Source organism: Dromiciops gliroides, chromosome X (assembly GCF_019393635.1).
Source record: "Dromiciops gliroides isolate mDroGli1 chromosome X, mDroGli1.pri, whole genome shotgun sequence".
In the NCBI taxonomy this organism is placed as follows: Eukaryota; Metazoa; Chordata; class Mammalia; order Microbiotheria; family Microbiotheriidae; genus Dromiciops; species Dromiciops gliroides.
Genome location: NC_057867.1, coordinates 7,428,385 through 7,441,475, shown reverse-complemented (window position 1 = coordinate 7,441,475; position 13,091 = coordinate 7,428,385).

Below are 13,091 nucleotides of genomic sequence, written 5' to 3'. Positions count from 1 at the left end.
AGCACAGATCCATCTAGAACACAAAAGTAAGAAAGTAGAGCTAAAGGAAGAAGTTGGGGTAAATGTCTGCAGGCACCAATCTAGGATGATTCTAAGAAACCCTTCCTGGGGGCAGAACTGAGAAGTCAAGGCCCATCATCTCAGATTCAGCATTAGCATGTCTACTGACAGCAGAGAAGATCCTTCAATGACAAGTGGTTTGGTCTTAGGCTGAACCATACTAATGGAGTTAGAACTCACTTGGTGATTCTGCAAAGACTGGTTAATATCAAAAGACAAGTTTTACATAAAGAGGGCAATAGGTGGAAGGGATTCAGTATGAGGTTTTGGATTCTGAGCCAGTATTCTGACAGTATCAATTTCAGGACATAAGTTGACTTGGCAAATTCTTTTAGTTATTTTTACTTTTATTTACTTTTTTTTTGGTGAGGCAATTGGGGTTGACTTGCCCAGGGTCACACAGCTAGTAAGTGTCAAGTGTCTGAGGCAGGATTTGAACTCAGGTGCTCCTGAATTCAGGGCTGGTGCTCTATCCACTGCGCCACCTATCTTCCCCCTTTTATTTACTTTTTTTTTTTTTTGGTGAGGCAATTGGGGTCAAGTGACTTGCCCAGGGTCACACAGTGTTAAGTGTCTGAGGCTGGATATGAACTCAGGTCCTCCTGAATCCAGGGCCGGTGCTCTAGACACTGTGCCACCTAGCTGCTCCCCTTTTATTTACTTTTATTCTCAATGCATTTCTATACCAAACTTGATGTGTACACGTATGTTTTCTACATTCTTTTGATCAATTCAGATGGAAGTAAGGTTTGAGTGATGCCCACGCCTGCTATGCCTTCCTCTGATTTTGTATATTCTTTTCCTTATTTGTTTGAATTGGGATTCTGTATTAGGGATAGACTCCATGCACTTCTGATGGGAATTCTGGAACTTGGTTTGGTCCTGCCCTGTATCCTCTGATGTCCCGCTACTGCTTTCTCTGGGTATTTTAGTGGTTTAGGGGTATTTTAGGATTTCAGGGATGGCTCAATTTAAAGGGATTCAAACTTTTAGCATGCCTTAAATGGTATGATTAAAGGCAAACTCTGAACTGGCAGGCTCCTTCCAATGAAAGCTTTTGGCTGATTGGTGCTTCATCCTGTTGGTTATCACCTTTGCCCCAAGCATGCCTGCTTTGGTGGTTCAGCTGCAGGCCCCAGCCAGGGTCTATGAACTGAATCTGAGATCCCACTCTGGTCATAGTGGCTGGAATTATGTTCCTCCCACAGAATCATGTCTAGCATACCCTAGACTCAGGGCCCTGCTCCTTGTACTGGTATACAGCTACATGTCCCAGTCTCAGTCTATGCTGGATCCATGACCTCATGCCAAGATAAGAAAGACACAGCTGCCAATTATCTTCTGTTCTTTGAGCTGAACTCCTTGCTTTGGTACATAGTCAAAGGCCCTGGACCAATCTCTGTCTCTTAGCAAAACCCCCTTCCCAGTCCCCATAGGCCTCTGGCTGTCTCCCTAAGTAGTCCTGGGCTGGAAAAAAATTACTTACTCTGTTTTCTCCTTGGGTTCCCTGATCACTACTTGGTCTGGTATTCTTCCTCAATCTTTACTTGAATAATTCCAGGAGAAAGCTAGGCTGGGCGGCTCTGCACCTTCCTCCTACTCCACCATCTTTATTGGTCTCTTAGCAACGAATTTTTACAGTCGTTGCTGTAACACACTGAAAAGTAATCTGTAAAGTGAAGGTCTGATTTTTTTCGTTATTAGAATGCATTTAGAGCGTTAGAGATAGAAGGGACCTTAGGAACTGTATAGTCTGGGCTTTCATTTTTCAGAGAAAGTTTAGGCCCAGAAACTAGTACAAGTTGTTGAGTTAGACTGTAAGGAATTATAAATGTAAGGAAACATTTTCTGAATACCAGAAGCATGCAAAAGTGCAAAGGGCTACTTCTAGAGGGAAGAGTAACCCCCTTTTTCCTGAGGGTCTTAAAGTGAAAACTGGATGTCCACGTGCCAGGGGATTTCTGTTCATACAGGGGTTAGGCTAACTCTGCTTTGAGCTTCTTTTCAGCTCCGAGATGCTATAATTCCATGAAATGGCCTGTGAGCACTGGACCTGGGACCAGAACTTAGGTCTGCTCTCTCTGCAGCCAGGACACTTTCCACTAGTCCAAACAATCCATAGTACTTAATTTTTCCAATGACTGCTAAGACTGGAGAACAACAGAGGAACAAGATTATGTACTGAGGCAGTAGATTTGTATAACAGGCAAAATTTAGAATGTGTTATTAAAGGGATAGCTTTTGATTTAGAAAATCAGCAAACCTTCTCCAAGAACTGATCATATCAGACTAGAAGCATTTCCTTTTTCTACAGGGATCCTTAGCCTTTGGTTGATATAATAAACCTGGGTTTCAGGGAGGAATTTGGCAAGTTTTCTCATGATAGTATTGTGGGTAAGATAGAGAGATGTGGCCTAAATCCTAGTAGAGAAGTGAGATTTCAAGTTTATTGATCAACCAAAGCCAAAGGTTTGGGTTTGCTATGATGATCTGATACAAACTTGGCCCTTCTCTGAAGGAGGGCCCCAGGTACTTGTCGTTGAATATTTTTGTCAGTAGCTTTGATGAAGGAAAGAATTACATACTTTCCCAATTTCCATATGGCACAAAATTGGAAGGGGAGAGCTAACACATCAACAGGCTGGCCTGGGGCTGGGCTGACTTGCCTGCTCAGTGAGCTACCCTATCTCTCTTGCCTGACTATGTCTCATAGCTTTCTGGCCTGTATATCTTGCCATCTGCCCTGTCACTGCATGCATGAGTCCTATTACCAAACCTCTGCTTTCTACCCCTTTCTCTGGGAGGGGGATGTCAATGTTTACATTGCGTCTAGAATTAAATGACCTTCAATTGCCTAATGGCTTTACTCTCTACTCCTGTGACTCTCCAAATTAAAATACTATTTTTCTTGCAGCCCTTCCCCTAAAGGTTTCTCTCTTGATTATAATCTGAGTTTCTTGAGGGCAAAAACTGTCTTTAGCAGGTAGCATACAGTAGGCACTTAATTAATGCTGATACATTAGTTTGTTCATTCATTCATTCATCCATCCATCCATCCATCCATCTATCCATCTAACAACTGAATCAGGATCCAACAGGCTCAATAAAGTAATAGGAATGAGGACGGGGCTGAACCTATTATTTCAATGGGAGAGGGAACTCTGGGGTGAAGAATTTCCCTCTGCCAACACAGGTCAGCACTTTCCCTGCAAAGTATAGTCTTAGTGTCAAACTCAAATGGAAGTGAATCCCTGTTAGCAGTATATTGATTTAGAAAACCACAAACTGACATTATCTATATTGTCCTGTAATTTTATTTATTTTGTTAAACATTTCTTAATTACATTTTAATCTGGGTCAGGCCAAGTTTGACACCTCTGAACACCAAAAAGGGAGGTGATGTGCCCTGGGGCAGTCAGAATGTATCAGAGGCAGGATTTGAATCTACACTTGCCTGACTTTCTAAGCTATCTCTCTATCCACTATACTACATTGCCTCTCCAATCAAATAACATAAATTTAATAAAGACCATTGTAAAGTTTTTTATCTGTGCTCAAAAAAACTGAATTCCTAAGTCTAAGGTGACGGCAAGGGGAAGGCAGCATTTCATGTTTGCTGCAGTTTAGGAAGGCTTTTTAAAAAGCAGAGTGTGTCCAAGATGACAAAAAGACTCAAGACTGAGCCAAAGGAGGATTGGTGTAGGGACCCAGGATTTCTGGGGTAGAGAAGAGAAGACAGAAGAAATTTCACAGCCGTCTCCAGGTATCCAATTCCATCATTGCTATGCTTTTCAGTTATTTTTTCAAGGTAAGTATGTAGAGGGGCCTCATGGGGAAAGATGCTTGTTCCCAGAGAACAGAACTTGGAGCAACACATGCAAGCTGTCGAGGTAGATTTTGGCTTGCTGTAAGGAAAGCATTCCTAATAAATCCAGCTCTCTGACAGAGTGCTGCCCAGGTAGATGGCAAATTCTTTGTCTCTGGAGGTCTTTATGTGGTGGCCAGAAGACCTCTTAGAATCAACAGAGAGTAGAGATAGGACATCCTTCCAGTCCTTGCTGAGCTCATGGGCTGGCTGCTACTACTAGTAGTAATAACAGCTGGCATTAATATAATACTCAAAAGTTTTCCAAGCATTGCACATGTTATCTCCTTTGGGCTAGGTCAGGGCTTCAATACAAATTCATGGAATGACAGAAAAAACAAGTCTAAGAGCTGGGTGGGGGGGTCCTTTGAACCCACATCCCAAGCGGCTCATCCTACTTTTGCTTACTTCTCATCGTTAGGAAGTTTTTGCTGACAGTAAGCCTCGACATGTCTCTAACTTCCCTGTGCCGCTCCTACCCCTGCCCTCTGGGGCCAAGGAGAACGAGGGTAACCTCTTTTTCCCCTTCTCGTCTAAAATTGCGAGTTGCTTTCAATGGACCCTCATGTATAATGTTTTCTGTCCAACCTGGTTCTCCTCTGTTCCCTCTCTAAACATGGTGCCCAGAGCTAAACAAAGAACTCCAGACATGGCACGGGCAGCAGGCTCTTTGCCCATGGCATTCAGCATGTTAGACCTCTCTCAAGGGGAATGAGGACTTTGGAGGGGCTGCCACATCACATACACCATGCAACATTTTAATCTGTCCCAGTGAGGTGGATTTTCAAACCTAAGTGAAGGGTTTGCCATTTCTCCCTACTGAATTTCATCTCTTTAGATATATACCAGTGCTTTATCCCAGTCCAGTCTTTTTGTTACCTGACATAAGCTCTCTCTCCAAGCCTTGTATCATATACGTCCTTGATAAAAGTGGTCACCAGCCTAGGGACAAGGATGGACTTGCCAAACTTGAAATTCCGTCTCTTGCCTCTGTGGCTTTGCACAGGATGATCTGTGTACCTCAAACACCTGTCCTCCTCACCTTTACCACGGAGGGTCTGTAGCACCTTTCAAGGCTCAGCTCCAGTGCCATTCCCTCCTCTAGATATTAGTATTCTCTTAGCTTATCTTTCCATACTTGTGCACATCTTTGTGATCCATTCTCCCTGTCCCTACCCCAAGAGAATGAAAGCTCATGTGTATACCCAACACCTAGCACAGCACCCCACACAGACCAAGTGGCTAAGAAATAATAGTTATACCTTGATTTAAGAATAACCAACATTTAAAGAGTATTTCTTTAAAGTTCTGAAAAGCACTCTCCAGACACGGTTTCATTTGATACTTAGAAAAACTCCTCTGAGATAAGTACCATAGACATTATTGTTCTGGTTATATAGAGGCTGAAACTGAGGCTAAGAGAACTTAAATCACAGGTAAATAAATGTCACAGGTGGGATTTTGGCCCAGGCCGAAAGGGCCCCCAGTACATTATTCTGCCTTGAGCAACATCTAGTTTTGTGTCAATCACATCTAAATGAAAACATTTTGAAGTTCATTAGGAAGTTGGTTGTTTAAAAGACTTTTTCTGGATCTTTATAAAGTAAAGAATCCTTTTGTAAAATATGCCCCCTCCCCTTCCCCCTCACCTCCCCAAATACACATAGAAACATCTTGATTGTTTGGAAATTCAGAGGATCATGTGCTATAAAACCTCCATTTACCAGGATAATCAAGCAGCCAGCTGTTTTGGATAATTTAATTTTCTGGTTAATTGAGTATCAAATAGAAAATCTTTTTTTTGCTTTAACCTTCATTTGGGAAATTCTTCCCAAAATGTTGCAGTGAGTGGAGAACACAGAGTAAGGATTCTGCAAAAGCTACAGAGTTACCGTTCAGGACACTAACTGGTACCTTATAGCAGAAGTAGAAAAAGCCACATTCGGCTGCAACACTTCTGTGTCAATGAAATTAGATTAAAATGTAGATGGGAGATATTTAACCAAATAAACAGAAATGCAATAGAACACAGATAATATTGACATGTGGTTTTCTAAGTCACTATGTGTCCAGCGGGGACCCTTATGTATTGTTGGATGTGTTTTCTATGCCTAAGACTTGAAAGTGGACCTCACTGACCATGAGATCCCACTGCTAGGAATATACCTGAAGGAAGTCAAAAGTAGAGACAGTGGTCAACCAATAAGTATGCACTTGTTAAATCCCCATTATGTGCTGGTCACACAAACACAAAGAACAGAACAATCCCTACTCATGAGGAGCTAACTTTCTAATGGACAAAGATAATAGTGGGACAGGTAAGGTGACCACACATTTAGGTTTACCTGTCACAGTAGAGAGTCCAAGGCCAGGCTGTGCTCTCTTCTCTCCTCTAGGCTAGATAGGTCTTTTCTTAACTTTCAGACACATGTGTGCTCTCTTTACTAAGATTTAATATACTTTAATAAATGCTTTATGCCCAAAACTGGTGCTAAAGCTTCTAATTGATAAGTAGCTATGTATTTGAAATTCCAGTTAAATTCCCTAAACTTGGAACAGAAATAAGGCAACCACATATAATTTTAAATTCCACAATAGTATGTAATAAGAATGTATATATTTAGAATAAGTCTGAAGTGAGTAAATACAAATACGAAGTTGTACTCTTTGTAATAGCAAAAAACTGGAAATAAAATGGGTGCTCATCAATTGGGAAATGACTAAAATATTGTGGCATATGAATATAATAAGATATTATTGCATCATAAGAAATCATGAAAAGAGGAATAACCACAAACATGGGAAGACTTGTATGAACTGATGCAATGACAAGAGTAAAATCAGGAAGACTATGCACAGTGACTACAATTAATGGAACTGAAAGCAGCACTACAATTTAATTTAACAAAGAATTATTAGCAATCTACTAAAGGCCAACTCACTGCTGGATGATGGGGAAATGAAGACAGAAATGGCCACCAATCCTGTTTCTCCAAAAATTTCCATTTTACTGGATGGCTAAGTGAGATTAAACAAAATGGCCAATCTCCCTTTCAGAGGATGGATAATGGAAGACATTTCCCCCCTCTAGATGGGATAATTCCACCACTGGATACAGTCATGGTGTACTTTTGTTTGGCTACTGTTTTCCTTTGTTACCAGGCATAGTTCTATGAATGGGGGGGGGGTATTGAGAAGAGATATAGTGTACAAAGTTAAAGAAATAAACTGGCTCTAGGTAGACCTGTGTTAGCCTGAGGACATGGGATGATGGCTTTAACAAGGAAGCTACCACACCAAGGTCCATAGGCTAGCAACCACTTCCCAGGGGCATCACAATTAATTACATACCACATAGCAGAAGGAAAAAGAGGCATTTCCAATGACCACCTGGTAGACACATCCAATTCTGGGAAAATCTCAGCAGCATATATAATGCATGGTGGTTTATGGCATTCTAGTGAAAACTTTTTGTCATATTACAAGACAATTATCATAATCTGACTGTTGGGAGTTCTGTCCTCTTAGACAATGAATAAGCCAGTAATTTTCTGGTTGGTTTTATAACTCACTCTTACAATGTTATCTATTAATCTAGGCCCTTAAACATGCTTAGATTTATTCCAGAGGAAAAAACATGGTACAATGAGTGCATTGTGAAGACTAGAAGACTTGCTGATGAACAGGGACAAAATATCATTTTCCAAAATACATTCTTTTTTTTTTTTTTTTTTTTTTAGGTCAGGCAATTGGGGTTAAGTGACTTGCCCAGGGTCACACAGCTAGTAAGTGTTAAGTGTCTGAGGCTGGATTTGAACCCAGGTACTCCTGACTCCAGGGCCGGTGCTTATCCACTGCGCCACCTAGCTGCCCTCCAAAATACATTCTTGATCATAGAATGAAAGACCCTTGGGGGTAGGGATTGTTTATTTCATTGTATTTGTGCCTCCTGTGTCACGTGTCCATGTGTGGCCCATAGTGAAATGTTTGATCAATGCTTTCTCATTGATTATTTTTTCATATAAATATTCTATTATTTTCCAGTTACTTTTCAACATTTGTTTTCATAAGATTTCTTGTTTCAAACTTTTCTCCCTCCCTCCTCTCCTCCCCCTCCTCCCCAAGACAGCAAGGATTATGATATAGTTTATATATGTACAATCACATTAAACATATTTCTGCATTAGTCATGTAATGAGAGAAGAATCAGAGCAAAAAAGGAAAAACCTCAAAAAAGAAAAACAACGGCACCAAAAACAAAAGAAATAGTATGGTTCAGTCTGCATCGATATTCCACAGTTCTTTTTTTTTCTTTCTGGATTTCGAGAGCCTTTTCCATCATGAGTCCTTTGGAACTACCTTGGACCATTGTATTGCTGAGAAGAATCAAGTCTATCACAGCTGATCAACAGGCAATGTTGTTGATACTGTGTACAATGTTCTCCTGGTTCTGCTCATCTCACCCATCATCAGTTTATGCAAGTCCTTCCAGGTTTCTCTGAAATCTGCCTGCTCATCATTCCTTACAGTACAATAGTATTCCATTACATTCCTATACCACAACTTGTTCAGCCATTCCCCAATTGATGGGCATCCCCTCAATTTCCAATTCCTTGCCACCACAAAAAGAGCAGCTATAAATATTTTTGTACATGTGGGTCCTTTTCCCTTTTTTATAATCTCTTTGGTGAAAAGTCCTAATAGCAGTATTGCTGGGTCAAAGGGTATGCACAGTTTTATAGCCCTTTGGGCATAGTTCCAAACTGCTCTCCAGAATAGTTGGATCAGTTCACAGCTCCACCAACAATGTATTAGTGTCCCAATTTTTCCACAGCTTCTCCAAAATTTATTATTTTCCTTTTTTTTTGTCATATTAGCCAATCTGATAGGTGCCAGGTGGTACCTCAGAGTTGTTTTAATTTGCACCTCTCTAATCAATAGTGATTTAGAGCATTTTTTATATGGCAATAGATAGCTTTGATTTCTTCATCAGCAAACTGCCTGTTCATATCCTTTGACCACTTCTCAATTGGAGAATGACTTGGATTCTTATAAATTTGATTTAGTTCCTGATATATTTCAGAAATGAGGCCTTTATCAGAAGTACTGGCTATAAAATTTGTTTCCCAGTTTTCTGTCTCCCTTCTTATTTTGAATGCATTGCTTCTGTTTGTACAAAAACTTTTAATTTAATGTAATAAAAATCATCCATTTTGCATTTCATAATATTCTCTATCTCTTGTTTGGTCATAAACTGTTCTCCTTTCCAAAGATCTGAGAGGTAAACTATTCCTTCCTCTCCTAATTTACTTATGGTATCACCTTTTATGTCTAAATCATGTACCCATTTTGACCTTATTTTAGTATAAGGTGAAAGATGTTGGTCTATGCCTAGTTTCTACCAATACTCTCTTCCAATTTTCCCAGCAGTTTTTGTCAAATACTGACTTCTTATCCCAGAAGTTGGAGTCTTTGGGCTAATTAAACAGTACATTATTAAAATCATTTACTATTGTTTCTCCTGTACCTAACTTATTCCATTGATCCTCCACTCTATTTCTTAGCCATTACCACATAGTTTTGATGACTGCTGCTTTATAGTAAAGCTTCAGATTTGGTACAGCTAGCCCATCTTCCTGTGCATTTTTTCATTAGTTCCCTTGATATTCTTGACCTTTTGTTTTTCCAGATCAATTGTTATTATTTTTTCTAGCTCTATAAAATAATTTTAGGTAGTCTGATTGGTATGGCACTGAATAGGTAAATTAATTTAGGTAGAATTGACATTTTTATTATATTAGCTTGGCCTATCCATGAGCGATTGATATTTTTCCAATTATTTAGATCTGATCTGATTTGTGTGAAAAGTGTTTTGTAATTGTGTCCATAGAGTTCCTGGGTTTGTCTTGGCAAGTAGACTCCCAAGTATTTTATATTGTCTACCATTACTTTAAATGGAATTTATCTTTCCATCTCTTGCTGCTGGACTTTGTTGGTCATGTATATAAATGCTGATGATTTACATGGGTTTATTTTATATCCTGCTACTCTGCTAAAGTTGTTAACTGTTTCAAGTAATTTTTGAGTTGATTCTCTAGGATTCTCTAAGTATACCATCATATCATCTGCAAAGAGTGATAGTTTTGTTTCCTCCTTGCCTATTCTAATTCCTTTCATTCCTTTTTCTTCTCTGATTGCTAAAGCTAACATCTCTAGTACAATATTAATGAATAGAGGTGATAATGGACATCCCTGTTTCACCCCGATCTTATTGGGAAGGCCTCTAACTTATCACCATTACATATAATGCTTGCTGATGGTTTTAGGTAGATACCGCTTATTATTTTAAGGAAAGCACCACCTATTCCTAAGCTCTATAGTGTTTTTATTAGGAATGGGTGCTGTATTTTGTCAAAAGCTTTCTCTGCATCTATTGAGATAATCATATGATTTTGGTTAGTTTTCTTATTGATGTGGTTGATTATGTTCATAGTTTTCCTAATATTGAACCAGCCCTGCATTCCTGGTATAAATCCCCCCTGATCATAGTGTATTATCCTGTTGACCACTTGCTGTAATCTCCTTGATAATATCTTACTTAAGATTTTTGCATCAATATTCATTAGGGAAATTGGTCTATAATTTTCTTTCTCTGTTTTGGCTCTGCCTGGTTTTGGTATAAACACCATATTTGTGTCATAAAAGGAATTTGGTAGAACTCCTTCACCTATTTTTCCAAATAATTTGAATAATATTGGAATTAATTGTTCTTTAAATGTTTGGTAGAATTCTCTTGAAAACCCATCTGGCCCTGGAGATTTTTTCTTAGGGAGTTCATTAATGGCATGTTCAATTTCTTTTTCTGATATGGGCTTATTTAAGTATTTTATTTCCTCTTCAGTTAATCTGGGCAGTTTGTATTTTTGTAAATATTTATCCATCATTGATTGATTATTAGAAGAACCCTGCAAGGTCCTCTTCTTGGAGTCTGATCTTTTTTCTCCAGCAGCATATCTCCCCCTCTCTCTTCTGGGTCAGCAGGTGCCCAGCTCACAGATGCCCACTTCCTTGATGCTGAGCTAGGGAGTTGAGCTGGGATGGCAGTCACTGTAATTAAGTCTTCTCAGTTCTAGCAAAGCATACAGGTCCCAGCAGGGAATCTAACCTTATCCAACCCAAACCAACAGATATTTATCAGACACTTTCTAAGGTAGACACTTGGCCGGGGCGGGGGGGGGGGGGGGGGAGTGGTGTAATAAAAGTGAAAGTGAAAACAGTTTCTGCTCTCAAGAAGTTTTTGTTCTTATAAAATTGGGGGCAGATCTTTGAAGACACATTTCTCTAGAGAGGCAGAAGTGTCCCAATGAAGATGGTAATTCTCTCTCCTTCCCGATACTTAATTTCTGGGGCTAACCTGGGAAATGGCCACTTGCTTCCATGGATCTGAGTTATAGATTGACTTTACATTCACAAAGAAACCCCAAATACCCTTCCCACCCATGATGAATGAAGAGAGGACTGGGGAATGCACACATACTCCTGTAGAACAACTGACAGCAAGACTTATGGCCAAAAAATAAGATGCTCTGACCTTATTAGCCAGAGGAAAAAAAAGCAAAAAGGCCATTAGCCTTACTCTGCTGATTAATGGGGATAACCATGTGACCTGGTCAGCTAAAGTAAATGTACAAGTCAGAAAAGGAATGAGTAATTCAAATGGACTTATACAGGGTTAATCAAATCTGTATTAAAACATATTTATTCAAGGAATAGGATATAGTGTTAATCAGAGTTTTAAGGGAACTCAGAAAATATTCAGTTAAAAAATTCTTAAAAGCAAATGTTTTATACCAGATTGACAGCATTTAATCATTTTCCTAAGTCTATACAAACTCTGACCTAATCTATGTGAATATGAAATTGTTCTTGTTAATCTCTTAGGATTCTGATATTGAAGGGAAATTATTCTGTCTATTCAAGGGATGTTGGGAATTCCTTCAGATCTGGCTTTGTGAGGTGAGGGTGGGGGAGGGGAAATCAAAGGAATGCCTTGCAACTCCTAGAATGAGATCCATGGAATAAATAATGTTCTAATGTATATGTGAATTTAATGATGTGGGCACTCCCTCACACAATCCAGATGGAAACCCATCCATATTGCCCAACTGGTATGACTACTATCTATACCATCCTATAAATTCGTTCCAGGGGTCCAGCCAATGAGGTGGGGAACTTTCTCATTTTCTTTTGATCCACGGTGTGATTAACAATGTAATACACAGTGTATCCATTTGCTATCCCTCAAGCTCTATATATAGTCTTGTGTTTCTCTGATGACATCATTTACACTGTTTCTTCATTAGTACCACAATGAAGCCTGCTCACATCCACTATGCAGTTCTGCAATGACCTTCGCACGCAATACTTCAGATTCTGTAGTATTTCCTAATTCCCAGCCATTCGGCATCACTAAAAGAATGTTGGTGTTTTAAAAAGATGGATTTTTGCTTGTGGAAGAAGCTTGCTGTTATGAAAATTACTACTCAGGTTCCCAAAGGCTGATCAGTCTGTTCTCACAAACCCATTCTAGTCCTAGGTCACTGTTTATTTGCAGTGACTTTCCAAAATATATGTAGTAATAGACAATTTCTATGGGCTGTTCAGATAACTGCAGGTACGAGTTTGGAAAATACTTATTCTTTATCCATTTAGTTGGAGGGGGGATATGTACTAAGCACAGTGTTTAGAGAACTATGCTGAGTGCTAAGGCAGGTTGAGATCAAATCTGATTTTTTTCCTCATTTTACTTAGTCTGGTCTCTGTCCACTCATGCTCATACTCTAATATGGGGAAAAAACAAATGCAAGAAGCCATCGTTAGTAATCCAGAATGATTCTTCTTCACCCCAAATGTGATTTGATTTGGAATTGGAGAAATCATCAAGCTGATTTTATTGATGTTCAGTCATTCCAGTCGTGTCCAATTCTGTGACCCCATTTGGGGTTTTATTGGCAAAGATAGTGGAATGGTTTACCATTTTTCTTTCCAGCTCATTTTACAGATGAGAAAACCAAGGCAAATAAGGTTAAGTGACTTGCTCATGGTCACACACCTAGTAAGGGTCTGAGGCCAGGTTTGAACTCATGAAGATGAGTCTTCCTGACTT